The sequence below is a fragment of the Urocitellus parryii genome, chromosome 5 (genome assembly GCF_045843805.1).
Source record: "Urocitellus parryii isolate mUroPar1 chromosome 5, mUroPar1.hap1, whole genome shotgun sequence".
In the NCBI taxonomy this organism is placed as follows: domain Eukaryota; kingdom Metazoa; phylum Chordata; class Mammalia; order Rodentia; family Sciuridae; genus Urocitellus; species Urocitellus parryii.
The window spans coordinates 103,957,367-103,979,552 of NC_135535.1; the positions used below are offsets into that span (position 1 = coordinate 103,957,367).

Here is a 22,186-nt window from a genome sequence, read left to right on the forward strand (position 1 = left end):
CAAAGTAGAGCATTTTATTTCACCCCTTTAATCTGCCTCTACCCTTTTCTTCCTTTTCTATTCCCCATCCCAGCTAATACCACTGTTGTTTCTCAGTAACTTATTCTCAGTCTACATTCACATCTCCATTTACTCTCCCTACAGTTCCAATGTAGTAGCAAGTTCTATGTCTGTACCAGAAACAATGGAATTAGTTCCTTCTACTCTTTCCTTCCCACCATCATCTTAGTTCAGGAAAGATCACTTGTTGCCTGGACTCTTCCAACACTCTTCAGTGGTTTTTGTCTTCCATAACATATTGTCTGTTTAATGCTAGAAATATGCTCCTTTGATTACCAAGTTTATTAATGGGTTGCTGTGTCACAGGTGAGATGCCTTTAGAAGTAACACTGGCAAATTTCTCTGTGGCTACCAAATGTAGAAACAACTGGAAACCATGGCACAGCAGTTTGTAATTATCATAATTTGCAGAAATGCTGTGAAGAGTGAACACATTGTTTTTCTTAGACTTTGAAGGACTTCTCCAATGAAAAAGGGAGGAGACTGTGAGCCACTTCAGGGTTCAAGGATGTGACTCATGGGTGCAGATTACTACTGGTTGGGTTTGGGTTCACTCTAAGTTTAAGTAACTATAAAGAACCTCACCATGCGAGGAAACCAAGGGGATGAGTGATGTTGTCTCTCTGGGCAAAGAGCACTGGAGACATAAAGGGATGTCCACCCCACCTTCTCTTATGTTGTGTTATATGTTTTGCTCTCTTCACAGGAAGGCAAATATTTGACCCTAGAGGATTGACATTCTTCCCTCTAGTTTATTTTTGATGTAGAATTAAATAATATGTTTTCAGTTACATTGAATTACCAAAACTCTAATTACTCGTTGAAATCAAGGAAAACATTAAAATATAAAGATACATTAGTGACATTGCATAACCACTTGTCTATTCATATTCCTCTGATGTAAATAGAATTAATGGACTGATAGTTTCTCTTTTCCCAATTCTCCATTTTCATGGAATTTTATTAAACTAATAATAGTGATAATAGCATTTATCTTATGGTATCTTTTCATTTGATTTTACAATGTTGGGCTTGTATCATACTTACTATTGTTACATTGGCTTTCTTAAAAATATATTATTGATGTTCCACAAGTAGTACTCACTCTTCTGTAAAACAACTCCACAATGTTACATTCTTAAGAGATAAGTACTGGAGCTTGCATAATAATTTTTGCTATTATTTATAATTTTTTTATTTTTCCCTTCTAAAAACAATATTGTAATAAATATCCTTGCACATGTAACACTACATACTAGTAGGTTATGACTACAAGATGACTGCCCATGGTGGAAAGATCACAGGATATCTATTTTTTGAACAGATACTGTCATATTACCTTGTGGGAGCAATTGTTTTCAAACAGTATTTCATATCTTAATAGAAAACACTGGGATTGTTTTTATAACTTGACCATTAAACTAAAGTCAAAGAACATACAGAAGCTCAAAAATCTAAAAAGGAACAAAGCCCCTAAACCTATGCTAGGAACTGCCTAAAATCCAGGAAGGATGAGATAATAAATGGTGGTTAACATTTCAAAAGCAATTGCTTACTCTTTCCCTTTTTCTCCCTTTCTTCACCTTATTTTTTTATTTTTCCTGTAGAGTCTGAAGTGATAATAAATAATAAGATTAGGTACCAATGATGTTTTTTCTTACAATAGACTCCACATATTGAGAAATAGACACCCAATAGACACCAATCCTGAAGTGAGCAACCACCCAAGACAGGTCCTGCCATCATCTAGAGATGTTCTCAGTATAGTGTAGGAGGTTGACAGAATAAGGGGGATAATGTATATCCACGAAGCTGTTTTAGGACAAGTGGCATGTGTGTTTTGTCCATGTTAATTTGCATTTATATGTATTCTTTTGTTTTCTTTTGCTTGATTCTGCGTTACCTCTAATTTTCCTGAGTGTATTGTCTTTCCATGAAAATGTTTCTATCTTTCCAGGTAACTATTGTTTACTTATTAACTTTTCTCTGATATCTGCTTGCATAATTTATGTAAAATATTTTAATTTATTGAAAATAATAGTTTCAAATAATTTAAATGAATACTTTCAATTTTGTAATTTTTCATTAACAATATGAGATATATTGAGTATAACTTATTATGGGGATTACTCAGTACTTATGTTTTATTTTTTTTTTAATTTTATTTTTTTATTTTTTTTTTATTGGTCGTTCATAACATTACATAGTTCTTAATACATCATATTACACGGTTTGAATCAAGTGGATTATGAACTCCCGCTTTTACCCCGTATACAAATTGCTGTATCACATCAGTTACCCTTCCATTGATTGACATATTGCCTTTCTAGTGTCTGATGTATTCTGCTGTCTGTCCTATTGTCTACTATCCCCCCTCCCCTCCCCTTTTCTCTCTCTACCCCTTCTACTGTAAATCATTTCTTCCATTTGTATTCTCTTGACTTACCCCTCCTTTCCTCTTATATGACATTTTGTATAACCCTGAGGATCGCCTTCCATTTCCATGCAATTTCCCTTCTCACTCCCTTTCCCTCCCACCTCTCATCCCTGTTTACTGTAAATATTCTTCTCAAGCTGTTCATCCCTACCCTGTCCTTGTTTACACCCCTTATATCAAAGGAGTCATTTGGTATTTGTTTTTTAAAGTTTGACTAGCTTCACTTAGCATAATCTGCTCTAATGCCATCCATTTCCCTCCAAATTCTATGATTTTGTCATTTTTTAATGCAGAGTAATACTCCATAGTGTATAAATGGCACATTTTTTTTATCCATTCATCTATTGAAGGGCATCTAGGCTGGTTCCACAGTCTTGCTATCGTGAATTGAGCTGCTATGAACATCGATGTAGCAGTGTCCCTGTAGCATGCTCTTGTTAGGGCTTTAGGGAATAGACCGAGAAGGGGAATAGCTGGGTCAAATGGTGGTTCCATTCCCAGCTTTCCGAGAAATCTCCATACTGCTTTCCAAATTGGCTGCACCAATTTGCAGTCCCACCAGCAATGAACAAGAGTGCCCTTTTCCCCGCATCCTCTCCAGCACTTATTGTTGTTTGACTTCCTAATGGCTGCCAGTCTTACTGGAGTGAGATGGTATCTTAGGGTAGTTTTGATTTGCATTTCTCTGACTGCTAGCGATGGTGAGCATTTTTTCATGTACTTGTTGATTGATTGAATGTCCTCCTCTGAGAAGTGTCTGTTCAGGTCCTTGGCCCATTTATTGATTGGGTTATTTGTTATCTTATTGTCTAATTTTTTGAGTTCTTTGTATATTCTGGTTATTAGGGCTCTATCTGAAGTGTGTGGAGTAAAGATTTGTTCCCAGGATGTAGGCTCCCTGTTTATCTCTCTTATTGTTTCTTTTGCTGAGAAAAAACTTTTTAGTTTGAGTAAGTCCCATTTGTTGATTCTATTTGTTAACTCTAGCGCTATGGGTGTCCTATTGAGGAATTTGGAGCCCGATCCCACAGCGTGTAGATCATAACCAACTTTTTCTTCTATCAGATACCGTGTCTCTGATTTAATATCAAGCTCCTTGATCCATTTTGAGTTAACTTTTGTGCACGGCGAGAGATAGGGATTCAGATTCATTTTGGTGCAAATGGATTTCCAGTTTTCCCAGCACCATTTGTTGAAGATGCTATCCTTCCTCCATTGCATGCTTTTAGCCCCTTGATCAAATATAAGATAGTTGTAGTTTTGTGGATTGGTTACTGTGTCCTCTATTCTGTACCATTGGTCCACCCGCCTGTTTTGGTACCAGTACCATGCTGTTTTTGTTACTATTGCTCTGTAGTATAGTTTGAAGTCTGGTATCGCTATTCTGCCTGATTCACACTTCCTGCTTAGTATTGTTTTTGCTATTCTGGGTCTTTTATTATTCCATATGAATTTCATGATTCTTTTATCTATTTCTACAAGATATGCTGTTGGGATTTTGATTGGCATTGCATTGAACTTATAGAGAACTTTTGGTAATATCGCCATTTTGATGATGTTAGTTCTGCCTATCCATGAGCAGGGTATGTTTTTCCATCTTCTAAGGTCTTCTTCTATGTCTTTCTTTAGGGTTCTGTAATTTTCATTGTATAAATCTTTCACCTCTTTTGTTAGGTTGATTCCCAAGTATTTTATTTTTTTGGGGGATATTGTGAATGGAGTAGTTGTCCTCATTTCCGTTTCAGAGGATTTGTCGCTGATATACAGGAATGCCTTTGATTTATGCGTGTTGATCTTATATCCTGCCACTTTGCTGAATTCATTTATTAGCTCTAATAGCTTCTTTGTAGACCCTTTTGGGTCTGCTAGGTATAGAATCATATCATCTGCAAATAGTGATAATTTAAGTTCTTCTTTTCCTATTTTTATGCCTTTAATTTCTTTTGACTGTCTAATTGCTCTGGCCAGTGTTTCGAGGACTATGTTGAACAGAAGTGGTGAGAGAGGGCATCCCTGTCTTGTACCAGATCTTAGAGGGAATGCCTTCAATTTTTCTCCATTCAGAATGATGCTGGCCTGTGGCTTATCATAGATTGCTTTTACAATGTTGAGGTATGATCCTGTTATCCCTAATTTTTCTAGCGTTTTGAACATAAAGGGATGCTGTACTTTGTCAAATGCTTTTTCTGCATCTATTGAGATGATCATATGGTTCTTATTTTTAAGTCTATTGATGTGGTGAATAATATTTATTGATTTCCGTATATTAAACCAGCCTTGAATCCCAGGGATGAATCCTACTTGATCATGATGTATAATTTTTTTGATATGTATTTGAATCCGATTCGCCAGAATTTTATTGAGGATTTTTGCGTCAAGGTTCATTAGAGATATTGGTCTGTAGTTTTCCTTCTTTGAAGTGTCTTTGTCTGGTTTCGGAATCAGGGTGATGTTGGCCTCGTAGAATGAATTTGGAAGTTCTCCCTCTTTTTCTATTTCCTGAAATAGCTTGAAAAGTATTGGTGTTAGTTCCTCTTTAAAGGTTTTGTAAAACTCTGCTGTAAACCCATCCGGTCCTGGGCTTTTCTTAGTTGGTAGTCTTTTGATGGTTTCTTCTATTTCCTCAATTGTTATTGGTCTGTTTAGGTTGTCTATATCCTCCTGGCTCAATCTGGGCAGATCATAGGACTCAAGGAATTTATCTATGCCTTCACTATCTTCTATTTTATTGGAGTATAAGGATTCAAAGTAATTTCTGATTATCTTCGGTATTTCTGAAGTGTCTGTTGTGATATTGCCTTTTTCATCCCGTATGCTAGTAATTTGGGTTCTCTCTCTTCTTCTCTTCGTTAGCATGGCTAAGGGTCTGTCAATTTTATTTATTTTTTCAAAGAACCAGCTTTTAGTTTTGTCAACTTTTTCAATTGTTTCTTTTGTTTCAATTTCATTAATTTCAGCTCTGATTTTAATTATTTCTTGCCTTCTACTTCTTTTGCTGTTGTTTTGCTCTTCTTTTTCTAGGATTTTGAGATGAAGTATGAGATCATTTATTTGTTGGTTTTTTCTTTTTTTGAGGAATGAACTCCAAGCAATGAATTTTCCTCTTAGAACTGCTTTCAATGTGTCCCATAGATTCCGATATGTTGTGTCTGTGTTTTCATTTAACTCTAGGAATTTTTTAATTTCCTCCTTGATGTCTTCTAAAACCCATTGATCACTCAGCAACCTATTGTTCATTCTCCAGGTGATGCTTGCTTTTTCCTTTCTTCTTTTATCATTGATTTTCAGTTTCATTCCATTATGATCAGATAAGATGCATGGTATTATCTCTACCCCTTTGTATTGTCTAAGAGTTGCCCTGTGACATAGTATATGGTCTATTTTTGAGAATGTTCCATGTGCTGCTGAGAAAAAAGTGCAGCTACTTGATGTTGGGTGGTATAGTCTATATATGTCAATTAAGTCTAGGTTGTTAATTGTGTTATTGAGTTCTATAGTTTCCTTATTTAACTTTTGTTTGGAAGATCTGTCCAGTGGTGAGAGAGGTGTGTTGAAGTCTCCCATGATTATTGTATGTTGGTCTATTAGACTCTTGAACTTGAGAAGAGTTTGCTTGATGAACACAGCTGCACCATTATTTGGGGCATATATATTTATGATTGTTATGTCTTGTTGGTGTATGGTTCCCTTGAGCAGTATGAAGTGTCCTTCTATATCCCTTTTGATTAGCTTTGGCTTGAAATCTATTTTATTAGATATGAGTATGGACACTCCTGCTTGTTTCCGCAGTCCATATGAGTGATATGATTTTTCCCAACCTTTCACCTTCAGTCTATGTATATCTTTTCCTATCAAATGTGTCTCCTGTAGGCAGCATATTATTGGGTCTTGTTTTTTGATCCATTCTACTAGCCTGTGTCTCTTGATTGGTGAGTTTAAGCCATTAACATTTAGGGTTATTATTGAGATATGGTTTGTTCTTCTATCCATATTTGTTTATTGATGTTACTAAACCTGATTTGTTATCCTCTTTGACTACTTTCCCCCCTTTACTGTCCTACCTCCCATTGTTGGTTATCAATGTTATTTTCCATTTCCTCTTCCTGTAATGTTTTGCCAAGGATTTTTTGAAGAGATGGTTTTCTAGCTGCAAATTCTTTTAACTTTTGTTTGTCTTGGAATGTTTTAATTTCATCTTCTAACCTGAAGCTTAATTTCGCGGGATACACGATTCTTGGTTGGAGCCCATTGTCTTTCAGTGTTTGAAATATGTTATTCCAGGATCTTCTAGCTTTCAGAGTCTGTGTTGAGAGATCAGCTGTTATCCTGATTGGTTTACCCCTAAATGTAATCTGCTTCCTTTCCCTTGTAGCTTTTAAAATTCTCTCCTTATTCTGTATGTTGGACATCTTCATTATAATGTGTCTAGGTGTGGATCTCTTATGATTTTGCACATTCGGCGCCCTGTAGGCTTCTAGGATTTGGGATTCTGTCTCATTCTTCAAGTCTGGGAAGTTTTCTTGTATTATTTCACTGAATAGATTGCTTAATCCTTTGGTTTGGAGCTCTGTGCCTTCCTGTATCCCAATGACTCTTAAGTTTGGTCTTTTGATATTATCCCATAGCTCTTGAATGTTCTGCTCATGGTTTCTTAGTAGACTTGCTGAGCTATCTATGTTCTTTTCAGGTTGAAATACTCTGTCTTCATTGTCTGATGTTCTATCTTCTAAGTGATCTACTCTGCTGGTAGTATTCTCAATTGAGTTTTTAAGTTGGTTTATTGTTTCCTGCATTTCTAGTATTTCTATTTGTTTGTTTTTTATTACCTCTATCTCCCTGTGAAATTGATCTTTTACTTCCTGGATTTGTTTGTCAATGTGATCTTTCATTGTCTGATTTTGCTGTCTCATGTCTTCCTTGAGACTCCAGATCATCTGAAGCATATATATCCTGAACTCTTTATCTGATATTCCATCTGTTGCAGCTATTACCTCTTCTAAAGTTGAGTTGACCTGCATTGCTTGTGGTCGTTTCTTTCCTTGTCTTTTCATACTGCTCGCGTTTCTTTCTGCTTGGTGCAACTCTTGTGTTTTGAAATTTACCCCCTATTTATTTATGTTGCTCTTGTATACTTGAAAAGTCTCCCTTGCAGGTGCGGGCGGCGGCTGTGCCCCTACTCCAATTGGGGTGACGTGTCTACCACGCTGGCGGCTCTCTGGGCCTGTTCAGGGAGTGGAAGGCGTCTCTGCTCTGTCCCTATTCCAATTGGGGTGTCGTGACTACAATGCTGGCAGGTCACTGGGCCTGTTCCGCGCGTGGGCGGTGGGCTTGGCTGGCGGGATTCCACCTAATGGCAGTCCCTAACCTCCCTGCTTGCTAATTAATGGCTTCTCTGAGGCGCCATGCCTTCTGTAGCTGCGGGGCAGGCCGTGCGAATCAGTTGGCCTGGATCTCCGGGGTCCTGCTGCTGGCTGTTTTGATGTTGCAAGCTGTTGGAGAGTGGTGGTGTATTCTTCAGCTTTCCCGGATGGTGGCCGCTGACTGCCTGGATGGAGTGTCCGCTGTTTTGATGTTGCACTCTGAAGGAGAGTGGCGGTGTATCCTTCAGCTTTCCCGGATGGTGGCCGCTGACTGCCTCGGTGGAGTGTCCGCTGTGGGGGATGGGACTGTACCGCTTCCTTCCCCTTCTGAGATCCCGTGCTCGGCCCAAGGGTCCGTGTGGGCTTGGCTGGTGGGATTCCACCTAATGGCCTTCCCTAACCTCCCTGCTTGCCAATTAATGGCTTCACTGAGGCGCCACGCCTTCTGTAGCCGCAGGGCAGGCCACGCGAATCAGTTGGCCTGGATCTCCGGGGCCCTGCTGCAGGCTGCTGGGATCCCTGGCACTCTATCACTTTGATTTTTTCTGCTTGCCCCTCCCCCAGCGCTGGCTAGCCAGGTTTCGTTTTGGCTGCTACTGGGAGGAGGGGTTTGAGGTCAGGTGTCTCTGGTTTCCCCCTAGTCTTTATGGAGGCTCAGCTTGATACTCCCTCTCCCGGCAAGCCTAGGAGAGATTTTATGCGAATTCCCGCTGTCTGGGGGGTGAGCTGAATGACACCGACCTGTTTTGGTGTTGCACTCTGAAGGAGAGTGGCGGTGTATCCTTCAGCTTTCCCGGATGGTGGCCGCTGACTGCCTCGGTGGAGTGTCTGCTGTGGGGGATGGGACTGTACCGCTTCCTTCCCCTTCTGAGATCCCGTGCTCGGCCCACGGGTCCGTGTGGGCTTGGCTGGTGGGATTCCACCTAATGGCCTTCCCTAACCTCCCTGCTTGCCAATTAATGGCTTCACTCAGTACTTATGTTTTAAATGCCTAATATTTATTACCAAAAACCGTTGACATTAATTTACATTTCTTTCATTGCCTTTGGGATTTTAAAGAATTCAAAAACTATTTTTCTGCACATCTTACTCATCTATTTTTTAATCATTAAATATTTATCAAGTCAATGTTCATAGCATTTGTAGAAAGTCACCATATATATTTCTAAGGAATGCACTCAACATGCCAGGCATTGTCCTATTAGCAGGAACAGAGGGAATGAGGCAAGGCTCCTTTCTAGAGAAGTTTTCTTTCTTGGTAACATGTGTCTGAGTGTGTTTTCATGTACATACAAGAGAATGTGCATTATCGTGTTTCTATTTTTTTCACATAGTAGGCATTTAAAACAGGTAAATTGATAAAAATAATTTCAGCTACTAATAGGAATATGCTATAGAGAATGAATGTCACAGTAACCCAGTCTAATAGACTACTTCTGAAGCACCTTATCTCCACCTGTTACCTAAACTTAGCCCAGGACCTTAGAGAGACTTGTCTGGGGGCAGGATCTCCCCAGCTGTCACTTACTAGTGCTTCCCCTACTGTCTGCTCCTACAGGAAACAGACCCAAGAGCTGTCCAGCCACTGCACCCTGCACAGGTACCTCATCCCTTCCCACCTTCCCCATGGCTTCCAGGGGCTCCTTTCCTCTCACCAGGGCAATAAGAGGAGGTGTTGCTGCCTTTTCAGACAAAGAGAAGCTCCGACTCAGGGGAGGAGACAGCGAGTGCTCAGGGAGAGTGGAGGTTTGGCATGAAGGCGCCTGGGGCACTGTGTGTGATGACTCCTGGAGCCTGGCAGAGGCTGAGGTGGTGTGTCAGCAGCTGGGCTGTGGCTCTGCCCTGGAAGCCCCAGGGAAGGCTGCATTTGGCCCTGGAAATGGAAGCATCTGGCTGGATGAGGTGCAGTGCAGGGGCAGGGAGCCCTCCCTGTGGGCCTGTGCTGCAGTACCCTGGGGACAGAGTGACTGCAAGCATGAGGAGGACACTGGTGTGAGGTGCTCTGGTGAGTAGCAGGACCAGGTGGGGGGCCAGGGTTGAAGGAGTGTGTTTGCATCCAAAGGGCTTCCCAGGCTGCCCTGCTGCCCTGAGCCCTGGCTCTGGAAGGCTGTGCCCAATCTCCTGGCATCTGGGACAGAACTATGTGCCAATGGTTGGGGATGGGACCCAGAGACATTCCCAGAGCAAAACAGTGCAGTGTTTTTTCCTTCTCTTCTCCCCAGGTGAAAGGACAACAACTCTCCCCACCCAGAGAAGTAAGTGTTTTTTTCTTTATTTGTTTGTTTTTTGCTCTGAACCAGGTAATGGAGGAGATAGGCAGATTTTCAGAGTTCTGCACTATGGAGTCTACACAGCTCTGGTCATATTACAGTAGGCCTGATGATCAGGTGTTAGAAGAAGCCATCATTTGTGTTAAGTTGTAACACTCAGGGAGCTCCACTGCCTCACCTGCCTTAAATTTATAGAAATGCCTTAAAACCAGACTCAGAAGATAGTTGACACAGCCCAGAGCAGGATCTAGGGTGGTAATATCCTGAGATTTAATATATATATATAGGATGTCTGAGCTAGGGACTTTATGGTCCTGAGGACTCAAGTGATAATTGGGTTCGCCTGAGCTTATGGTCCTCTCTAAAGACTCATGGCTTTTTTTCTTCTTCAGGAACCAGTTCAGCCTCAGCTACTGTCCCTATCATCTTCTCCTTACCTGGGATCCTCTGCATGATCCTGGGAGCCATTCTCTTTCTTGTTCTCATCATCCTGGGAACTCAGCTGCTCAGATGGAGAGCACAGCGCCAAGGTGGGACTTGGGAATTCTGTGACCTGAAAGTAAGCAGAATATTGGGCCAATTGTTTTTTAAGTACACATTTTAGTCTTGTTCTCCTTATATGAAAAACTACCTTCTCTACCATGGACTTGGAGACATAAAAGGCATGAATTCGTCCTGAGTTAAAAAATAGAGCACTCAAATACGATGATTTTCCATGTGGGCAGTACTAGTGGAGACTGGGTTTAAGATCCAGGAGTGGGCAGAAATCTAGTTCTATCCCATGGTATGTTGGTAATGGAAAGACTTCCAGGATCAATGTCTGAACTAATTCTGCTTTCTATAGCCTTATCCACATTTGAAGATGCTGTTGATGAGTTCCTGTACCAGGAGATAGATTACCCCATAAATCCAGAGAAGGAGAGCCTGCTGAACAGCCCAGGTGTGTTCCTTAGCCTCCTTTGTTTGCATGAGTCTGCTCAGTGTGGGAATCTCCAATAAGCAAAGATCACATAACTAACCCTACCTCACATGTCATATTTGGTAGCTTTCTATTACTGAAATAAAATGCCTGAGATAATCAAATTATAAAGAAGAAAGTTTGATTTGGCTTCCATTTTCAGATGTTTTACTGCTTTTGGCATGTGCAAGGCAGCCTATCATGCTGGGAGCATATGGTGGAGCAAAGATGCTCACCTCACAGTGACCAGAATATTAAGAGAAAGAAGAAAATATTAGCATCCTACAATACTTTTCAAGAGGATGCACCCAACAACTTCATTACTCCCACTAGTTCTCACACCTTAAAGGTTCTACCTTTTCAAATACCACAAACCTGAGGACCAGCTATTTTGAACAAGATCTTTCAGGAATGTTCCTGGACCACCATAACAATTATCAGCATCCTTCAAAGGCAGGAGCTCTAAGCCCTCTCTCTACAAGGATGAAGCTTCAAAATTTTTTCTGAACCATGACATTGGACCTCCTACTGTGTTTATCTATGATATTTTCTCCCTACTAGGAACCATATCTGATGATGGCTCAGCAACTAAGCTACCCTATTACACAGGGGACAATGAGGAGAATGGAGACGCTGAACCTGCCCCAGGTAGTAGAGACAAGTCTTCCTTTGGATGGTGGGAGTGAGGAGGAGGCTATCATCTGAGAAGAACTTTCCCTTTCATACAGAAATGGAAAGATGAGATTCTAATCTGTTGGTTTCCATAGATACTTCCATATGGTCACAGACAGATCTCAAATATATCATTATAAAATCCAAGGCCATAACTTTAAAAAGAACATTTGAACTTGGTCATCTCACAAATTCTATGGTGAAAGAGAACATATGGATTTGACCTGAAATACAGGGATGTATGGACTATTTTGTGGTTTATGGAATACTAAGACCTTCAAAAATGACCTTCATAATCACTAGAACACAAGGAGTGTGTGTGATGCCTGTACTTATCAATCATTGGAAATGCTTCTCTAAAAATGACCTAAGAAAGGAGAACATCATGGACCTTCCCCAAGTGGTAAAAATGGAGAATTCCTAGGATGAGGCATGTGCAGGAGTGCTCTTTAAAATTAAATCTTAAGGACAGCAAAGCACTAGGAATCCTTCTGGGATTCAAATTGGTAGAATAGCATATCTGTGCGAAAGAGATATCCAGGATTCTCTTCTGTATCTCCATTGCCTCAGAGACCATATGAACAGCCTGGGTTCTCCTTAGGCCTGATGAAATCACCCTCAATATCTTATATGTACATATTTTCCAACCCTTTATCATATGCCTGAAAACAGTGCATCAAACTTACAGCATAAGTTTTATTGATGTTTTTTGGCATGACATGTTAGTAAAATATTATTGAATTTCATACATTGAAATATTTAGATGATTTACATGATCTAAGAATATGGACATCAAATGTATGCCTTTGGGACAGCCTTGGAATATGGTACCTTTATTTCTCAACTATGAGGATCTCATAGAATCTCTTCATTAGAACAGACTGAAGACATCACCAAGACTAACAAATATCTTTCTCTTCCTCCTTATTCCCTGTGTTCAGAACCTGGAGGACAGCATGCTGTTGCCAAAAGCACTGGTTATGATGATGTTGAAGAGTTACCTGTTCCTGAAAATTCTTCTTCATTTGGAATGAAGGAGAAGAATTTTTTTCCCAGAAGAGGGAGGTGGTGCCAGGTGTTCTCAGACAGGTAAGTGGATAACTATCTCTCCAGTGGTCTTGCATTATTATCATGGTAAAATGGATTTGGACATATCAACGATCAGTTTTCCTTTACTACAAGATTCTAAGTAGCCTTGTAAACCAAGATCATGTCATCTATTTCCTTTTTTCTGTTTATTGAAGGTATTTTATTTCTTCTGAAAGGAGGTATATATTGTGTCTTCTGTCTGCACACAGTGCCCTTGGGATTGAGACATATCTTTATGAGCTGCAGAGACTTTGTGGCTTTGTTCCACTCTTCACAAAGCAAACAAAGACCTCTCTTTGAACATCAAGTATGGTTGTCATTATATATGTGAGAAGTAATTTGGAGAGCATTTTAGTATTTTAATTACTGCAATATAATTATTCATAATAGTGGCATTAATTTTTACATATTCATAAATACATATAGCATCATTTGCTCCTATTAAATATCCAGTGCTTCCCCTTTCCCTCTTCCTTCCCCCTGATTATCTTCTCTTTATCAACAGGTCTTCCTTCTATGTATTTATTGTTTTTGTAGTAAGAACATTACATTCATACATAAAAGTAAAATTCATTGTGATATATTCAAGCTCACAGAGAGCATAATATGGAGACTTTCATTTCAGAGATCCTATCCATTTCTCCCTGTCATGCCTCCACTCAACCCCCTTCTAATACACTGTTATTGTTTCTATTTTCATAATATCTCTCTTTTTATTTCTTACTTCTATATAGCTTCTGCATATGAGAGAAAAGTTTCAACTCTTATCATCCTGAGTCTGGCTTTTTTCACTTAGCATGATTTTCTCCAGTTCTACCAATTTACCAGCAAATGATATAATTTAATTTTTATTTATGACTGAATAGAAGTCTATTATGTGTGTTTGTGGGTATTTTGTGTGTGTGTGTGTGCATAATTTTTTATTCATTAAATTATTAAGAGACACCTAGGCTAGTTTCATAATTAGGTCACTATAAAGTCAACTATTATAAATACTGATATACCTGTATCATGGTTTTATGCTGATTTCAGCTCTTTTGATACATATCAACAAGTAGAATAGCAGGGTCATATGGTAGCTGCATCCCTACTCTTTTAAACAAGGTTCATACTGCTTTCCAAAGTTGTCATACTAATTTACCATCTCACCATGAATGTGTGTGAATTTCTTTATCCCCACATCCTCACCAACATTTATTTATTGAATTCTTCAATTTTTATCAGTACATTATATTTCTTCATAATAGTAGTGTTCATTTTGAACTATTTATACACCCACAATATAATGTTTTCTCCATTTTAATTCCCCGTATTCCACTTTTTTCCTCTCCCTTCTTCTGTTCCTCTTTCTTTACTTACCTCCTTTCTGTTAATTTATAGTTTTTTAAATAAATTAGTGATATATATCTACAATTATATATACATACACACATATACTTTAACATGCTATATTTATGTTTAACATAATTTAGTTGATTTCATTCTACAGTTCATCTTTTTTCTCATCCTTTCTCCCTTCGCATCAACCCCCTTACTCTCTTCCACTGATCTCTATTTTTCTTTCATGAGTCACTTTTAATTCAGAATTTTACCCCTTTTTCCCCTTCATGCCTTATTTTGCTCCAAATTCTGCATATAAGAGTGGAAATTCAATTTTTAACTTTCTGAGTTTGGTATATTTCCCTTAGTATGATGTTCTCCAGTTCTGGCCGTTTATATGCAAATACCATAATTTAATTCTCCTTTATGGCTGAGTAAAATTTTGCCACATTCTCTATATCCATTCATCAGCTGACAGACACCCAGGCTGTTTCCATAACTTGGCTATTGCAAATTGTGCTTCCATCAACACTGACATGCCAATATCATGCCATTATCTTTAATTTAGTTCTTTGGATAAAACCAAGGAGTGACATAGTCATGAAGTTGTTTATTCCTAGTCTTTTGAGAACTCTTTATACTATTTTCCAAAGTGGCTGTACTAATTTGCAGTGCCGACAAAAATGAATGAGTATTTTCCCCACATCCACTCCAGCATTTATTATATATATATATATATATATATATATATTCTTGATTCTAAAAGGGGCCCGATGACATAAAAATTTAGTTTTGATCTGCATTCCCTTGATTGGTATAGATGTTAAGCAGCTTTTCATATATTTCTTGGTAATTTGTATTACTTCTTTTGAAAAATACCTGTTTAGCTTTACTGTCCATTTATTAATTAGATTAAGTGCTTCTTAGGTATTAACTTTTTGAGATGTTTACATATTCTGGATAATAACCCTCTGTCAAAAGAATAGCTGACAAATATTTTCTTCCATTTTACAGGCTCTCTATTCATTCTTTTATTTTCTTTGCTGTGCAGAAATATTTTAAGTGATACCATCCCACTTGTTGATTCTTAGTTTTATTTCTTGAGCTTTCAGGGTCTTGATAAGGTGCCTGTGCCAATATGTTGGAATAGTAAGCCTATATTCTTCTGTCAATCACAAAGTTTCTGGTCTAATTCCAAGGTCATTGATTCATTTTAGTTGACCTTTGTTCAATAGATAAAGAAAAAAAAATTTTGATAAATTTTAGCTCCCATTCATGTTAAAACTTATGAAAAAATTAGGGATAGAATGAACTTACCTCAACCTTTAAAGACTATGTATAGCAAATACAAAGCCAACTTCCTATTGAATGAAGAAAAACTTGTTCCTCTGAAATCAGAAACAAGAAAAGGATGTTCACTCTCACCACTCCTGGTCAATATAGTTATTGAAACTAAAGTCAGAGCAATCAGACAAGAGAAGAAATTAAGGAGATACAAATATGAAAAGAGGTCAAATTATCTGTTTCCTGAAGAAAGGATCCTGTGTGTAGTATACTCAAACATCTCCATCAGAATAATTCTAAAACTTATATACAAAATCAGGAAAATAGAATACAAAATTAGCATTCAAAAATCAATACCTTTTCAGGCTTGGATTGTGTCTCAGCAGCAGAGCACTCACGTAGCTCATTCAAGGCCCAGGTTTCAATCTCAGCATCACATAAAATAAACAAATAAAATAAAGGTATTGTGTCCAACTACAACTAAAAGAGTAAATATTTTTTTAAAAAATCAATACCTTTTCAATATTCCAATAATGAATCTGCTGAGACTAAAATCAGGAAAACTATTCAATTCAAAATAATCTAAAACAAGGCAATTATTGTTATTTATCTTGAATCTTATCATTCTAACTGAGTTGAGATGAAACTTCACTTTTATTTAATTTCCTTTATTGTTAAGAATTTTGAATAGTTTTTTTCATATATTTGTTGGCCATTTTCATGTCATCTTCTGAGAAATATCTGTTTAGATCACTTGCCCATTGACTGACTGGGTTATTTGAGTTATTTTGATGTTTACATACTCTGGATATGAATCCTCTGTCAGAAGAATATGTGGGAAGAGTTTCTCCCATTCTTCAGGCTCTATTTTCAACATCTTGTTTTCTTTGCTAATTGAAGTTTTAAAATTTGAAGCTGCCCCAATTGAGTCTTGGTTTCATTTCTTGAGCTTTGGAAGTTTTATTAAGGTAGTCACTGTTTGTGGCTTTGTATTGGAGAGTTGGCCCTATGTTTTCTAGCAATTGTAAAGATTCTTGTCTAATTACTAGGCCTCTGATCCATTTTAGGTTATGTTTATGCAGGTGAGACAGAGGGAGCTCCTTTCATTCTTCTGCATATGGATATCCTGTTTTCCCATTTGTTAAAAAGTCCATTTAGTCAGTTTTTTCACTGCTGTGACTAAGAGACCCAACCAGCACAATTGTAGAGAAAAAAATGGTTTATTCAGGGGCTCATGGGTTTCAGAGGTCTCTATTTATAGATAGCAGGCTCCATTCATTGGGGCTAGAGGTGTGACTGAACATCATGGTGGAAGAGTGTGGTGGAAGGAAGCAGCCTGCATGGTGATCAGAAAGAAGAGACAGATTCCACTCTCCAGATACACAATATATACCCTAAGGTATATATATGCCTTCAGGAACCTACCGACTCAACCCACATCCCACTAGCCTTCAGTTACCACTCAGTTAATCTCCATCAGGGGAATAATGCAATGATTGCATTAAGGTTCTTACAATCCAATTGTTTCTCCTCTTGTGTTGTCTCACACATGAGCTTTTGGAAGATACTTCACTTCCAAACCATAGCATCAATTTTTTCTCCCATGTGTGTTTTTACTGTTTTTGTCAAGAATCACATATCTGTATCTGTGTGGGTTTATCTCTGTGTCCTCTATTCCATTGACTTTAATTTTGCTTTTTATAAAAATGCCATTCTATTTCTGTTACTAGAACTCTGAAGCATGATTTGAGCATGGTGGTTGTGATGCCTCAGCCTTGTTCTTCTTGCTCAGTAGTCCTTTGGCTACTCTGGATCTTTTATTCTTTCATATGAATTTTAGGACTGATTTTTCTAGTTCTGTGAAGAAAGTCATTCATATTTTGATTGGAACTGATTGAAATTATAGATTGCTTTTGGTTGTATAATCATTTTATCAATATTAAATCACTTATTGAAGAACAACAGATGCCTTTCCATTTTCTATAGTCTTCTTTAAATTCTTTCTTCAGTGTTCTATAGTTTTATTTTAGAGGTCTTTCAACTTCCCAGCTACGTTTATTTGTTTATTTTTTTTCTTGTTTGTTTGTTTGCTTGTTTTTGTTTTTGCTTGAGGTTATTTTTTAATATTTTATTTTTTAGTTGTAGTTGGACACAATACATTTATTTTACTTATTTTTATATGGTGCTAAGGATCAAACCCAGGGCCTCACACATGCTAGGCAAGCATTTACCACTGAACCACAACCCCAGCTCTGTTTTAGTTTATTTTCAATGGAATACTTTTCTTCATTTTTTGTTTGGTTTACTATTGGCATATAGCAAAACTATTAAGTTTTGTATGTTGATCCTGTTTTCTGCTACTTTGATGTATTTATTTATCAGCTCTAAACTCTTCTGTTGAAAATTCTATATATAGAATCATAGCATCTGCAAATGGACATAATTTGACTTCTTTTTCTTATTGTATCCCTTTAATTTCTTCCTCTGTCTATTTGACATAGCTAACATTACAAAAACTATATAGAATAGGAATGGTGAGAGTATGAATCTTTATCTTACTCTAGAGTTTTAGAGGAAATGCTTTTATTTTCTTACCATTCATTTTGATGTGATGTTGGGTTTGTCATGTATAGCCTTGAGAAGATTGAGATAATTTTCTCCTATCCCTAGTGTCTTCAGAGATTTTAACATGAATGGATGCTAAATTTTGTTGATGAATATTTTTATGAATCTATTGAGTTGATTATATAATTTATGTTATAAATTCATTTATGTGATAAAATACACTTACTGATTCACATCTGCTGAACCAACCTCTGTAAAAATTTATTATTAAGGAAGCACATAACCAATTATTTTCATTAACATTTCCCACTTTAATCCATAATGCAAAATAGCCTTAAGTAGATATATTGAAAATTCCTATGCTAGAAGAATAATTCTCTTATTGTTTGAAATAACATATGGTGTCATATTTTAGAAGTGGACTTTCCACTTGTGCATGGTCATGTGGTCCATGGGAAAAGGAAACTATTGAAATCAATTAAACTGCCCTTCTTTGTCATCTTCCAAAGTACCCAAATTGTTATAATGAATACTGTGAAGGAAAGTGTGGTGTGTTATTGAGGTACAGAGAAATTGAGAGAGGTCATCTTCTGCCTGGAGTGCTTAAGGAATCAGACCAGCCTGGTGTGGAAGAGAGCACTCACATCTCTTTGCTGCTCCTCACCATTTTTAACCCATCCTCCTTCACATTGTTGAAATCAAGACATTTACACAGGACATAGTCAATAAGGTATAGCTCTATCACTCCTTCCAGAAAAGTCCTGGTTCCCCATATATATTTTGAAGCCACTCTACTAGTCTTTTCATTCTGCAAGAGGACTCTGCACTTTCATTTGTGTCCTCACTGAAACCAGGATTCTCTTACTGTTCCAGGCATCTCTCCTCAGTCTCTCAAAGAAGCTGACAATTCTAACATGGAAGAGACAGCATCCTTATTGATCCTGAGACAAGAAGACCCTCGATATGATGATGTTGATCCTAACACCTTGTAGTGTTTTTGTTTTGTATTTTGTGCAACTAAGTCTTTAGATAACTTCTTATGATATTGTTTTCTGATAAAAGAGAGTTCTGTCTTCTTCATTACTGGAAAGTTTCTATATGTATCTCATAAATACTATGCCTCAAATACCAATGTCATTCTCTTAATTTGAATGCATTCACCCCCAGCAATCTCTGAAAATTCAGTGTTCAAACTCAATGGATCCCATATAGGATCCCCCCAACACTGCACACTTGCTTCTGTTAGATGAACAGAAGTTTATTCTTCTCTTGAACAGCATAAAACTGGAATGCAGTCTGAACTAAGATGTTGGTCTTATGAAAATTAACTTAGAAACACCTATCTTAATATTCAAAAACATCCCATTCAGGCTTGAATAAAACCCACATTTAGTAATTGGGGAGTATCAGGTGGATGGAAAATGGCTATGTTTCTCTTAATTTTTCATGATTTTTATAAAATATCAATAACTAGATTCTACTACAGCCTACTAGTCTTTTACTCCAATGGCTTCTTCTCCTTTCTTGTTATTCCACAACTCTCTAAATCTCATCTTTCTCCATAAAATTGCATTGTTACTTATCTTGTATCATTTTTCATTGGTCTCTACTCCTTTCTCTGGATATCTTTGTTTAAACCACAAATAATTCTAACCACCAGAATTGCAAAAGATTCTATGTGGCTAAGTTTACTGTGAATTATTCCCATCCCAGATCATACTCACATATTTATTTGAGTTGGAAAGGACTGAATAAGTGAGTCAAACTCTGAAATTCTGTATGCTAGAGTCTCATTTCATCTATAGCAAGTTTTTCAAAATTCAGATATTTGCATGCAAACAAATGAATGTTTCCACATCTCTATTCTAACTGAATAATTTTAAACCAGGATTTTACTTACTCTTTTTTTGTGATTTCTTCCTTTTTTTAATGATTTTTTATTCTGTTTTTATTTTGTTTAATTAAAACTTTTGTAGTTGTAGATGGACACCATGCCTTTTTAAAATTCAGTTATTTATTTTTTATGTGGTGCTAAGAATCAAACGTAGTGCTTCACACATGCTAGGCAAGTACTCTTCTACTGAGCTACAGGTCCAGTCTCTTCTGTTTTTATTAATGCATTAGAGTTATACATAATAGTGTGATTTATTTTGACATATTCATACTTGCATTTAATATAGTTTGCTCTATTACCATCCCCAGTTCTTCCCTCCCCCTCCTCTCCTCCTTTCCCCTGCTCCCCTGCCTCTATCTGCTTTTCTCCCTTATGTCTTTTTGGATTTTGTTTGGTACTTCATAGATACACATAAAGGTTGAATTTACTCTAGTATATTCATATATGTACTTAGCATAATTTGGTCAATTTCATCCTGCAGTTCCTCACATTTCATGTGCCTTCAGTGTTCCCCTCAATTCTCTTCCTCTCCTCCACTGAACTCCCTTCTACTTCCATGGATTCCTCATTTTGAATTTTATCTTTCTCTACCTTTATCATATGAAAGCATTTGATCTTTGACCGAGTCTGTTTTTCTTTACTTTTATAACTTTATTATTTTATTTAAAAACAAAAAATGTATTTTCCTACAATTATATACATAAAGTTACTTTAAAACTTCTGAAATTTATGAACCATATATATAGTTATTTTTTTCAAAAACTTCCCAGGCACTTCTGCAATTCAGAATTGGGAATCATTTAGCTGTATTAGAAAGTTCAAAGGCCTTATTTTATTTAGACTCTGAAGTCCCCACATGTGGAGGTCTACCTTCATTGTTGGACCTCATTAGATATACACTTATAGTCATTTTAGGAAAGAGCAATAGCAACTGTCAGAAATAACAAACTATTTTCTAAACATATCAGACTCATTTACAAATCTATGTTTTGTTTTATTTTGGGGTTGTTCTTTTCACTTTTATTCAAATAAACACAATTCTCGTACACAGATTGATCATATAACCTTTTAAGTTAACGTATCTGGATTTTCAGATGTGCAGTGCTGTGGTCAAATCATGATTATTCTATAATTTGAAACAAGTATTTTGGACACACAAGCAAATAGATGGGAGGGGGGGTCAAAGAAAAAGAGCTGATAAAAATCACTGTTATGACACTTGTCCACTTGAGGTTGATGGATGCAAGGACAGGTTTTTTTATTGTGTGTGGGGGGGGAGTGGTAAAAATCTAATGTACCTCTGGATAAAATGCAACTGTTTCCTCTCCTTCTTTCCTAGGGTGGGCACTTGGAAAATGAGACATTTTAGGAGTGGTCTAAAGAGTTTATCGATTTCCGTTGGATTTGATTTCCTAAGAAACTTTAAACAATTTAAACAATATGGAAGAACACTGATGTTAGCCTTTGCCATTAGAGTTAATTAGACCATAATGAATAAAATATTTTCTGATATTCTAGACTTGTAATTCATAAATTAAGGAGTTGGAGAAATTTTATTCATTTTAAATTAGTCTTGCTTCCCCAGAAATTCCCTCTTGAAAACTAAGTAATACCTTTGTTAGTTTGAAATTGGTCTTATTAATATCAGTTTTACTGAAGAAGGTGGTGTCCTTTCTGTTGCTTGGCCTTTGCTACTCCTACATATTAATTTAATTTCAATAAAGTTATGGCTTCAAGTACTTAGTGATAGTTTGACCTGTAAGAAACTAGTTTAGGCAGTCACATCACCCTTATCTGAAGCCAATTAGGGCGAATGCAACCTGGGGTTCAATTCAACTTAAAAATCATAGCAAAAAAGCAGCCAAAGAGAGAGGCCTGAGACAAGTGGGCCTATGGAACTGAAGGTTGGGGAGTGTGGGGCCTGTTCCAGGCCATTGTCTGTGTGGATGTTGTATTTGCACAAGCAGGCTAGCCCGGCCCTGACTGCTTCTGGCTGTGTCACCTTTACAGAATGGGTGTGGCATCTGGAGAGAGCAGGGCTGGCACAACTATACTTTCTATCAAGTCCCTGGAGGGACACAGGCAAGTCCTATTCCTTAGCAATTTCCCCCACTGCCCACTTCTAATCCCACTTCCTTTGTAAGATGTGACTTGGCTCAACAGCAACTGTGAAGAGTGGGTATAGGCCTGGTGTGTTGAGACTTGCTCCTGCCTACTGTGACAGCCAAGGTTAGAAAGGCCATCTGGAAACCTGACAAAGGACAAGCCCACTTTCTA

At 37.6% G+C, this 22,186-nt stretch overlaps 1 pseudogene; it reads left to right on the top strand.

The window, feature by feature from the left end:
* LOC113177481 (antigen WC1.1-like) overlaps positions 1–11,771 on the top strand; it is a 210,489-nt pseudogene extending 198,718 nt beyond the window's left edge.
* Positions 11,772–22,186: the final 10,415 nt, after the last annotated feature.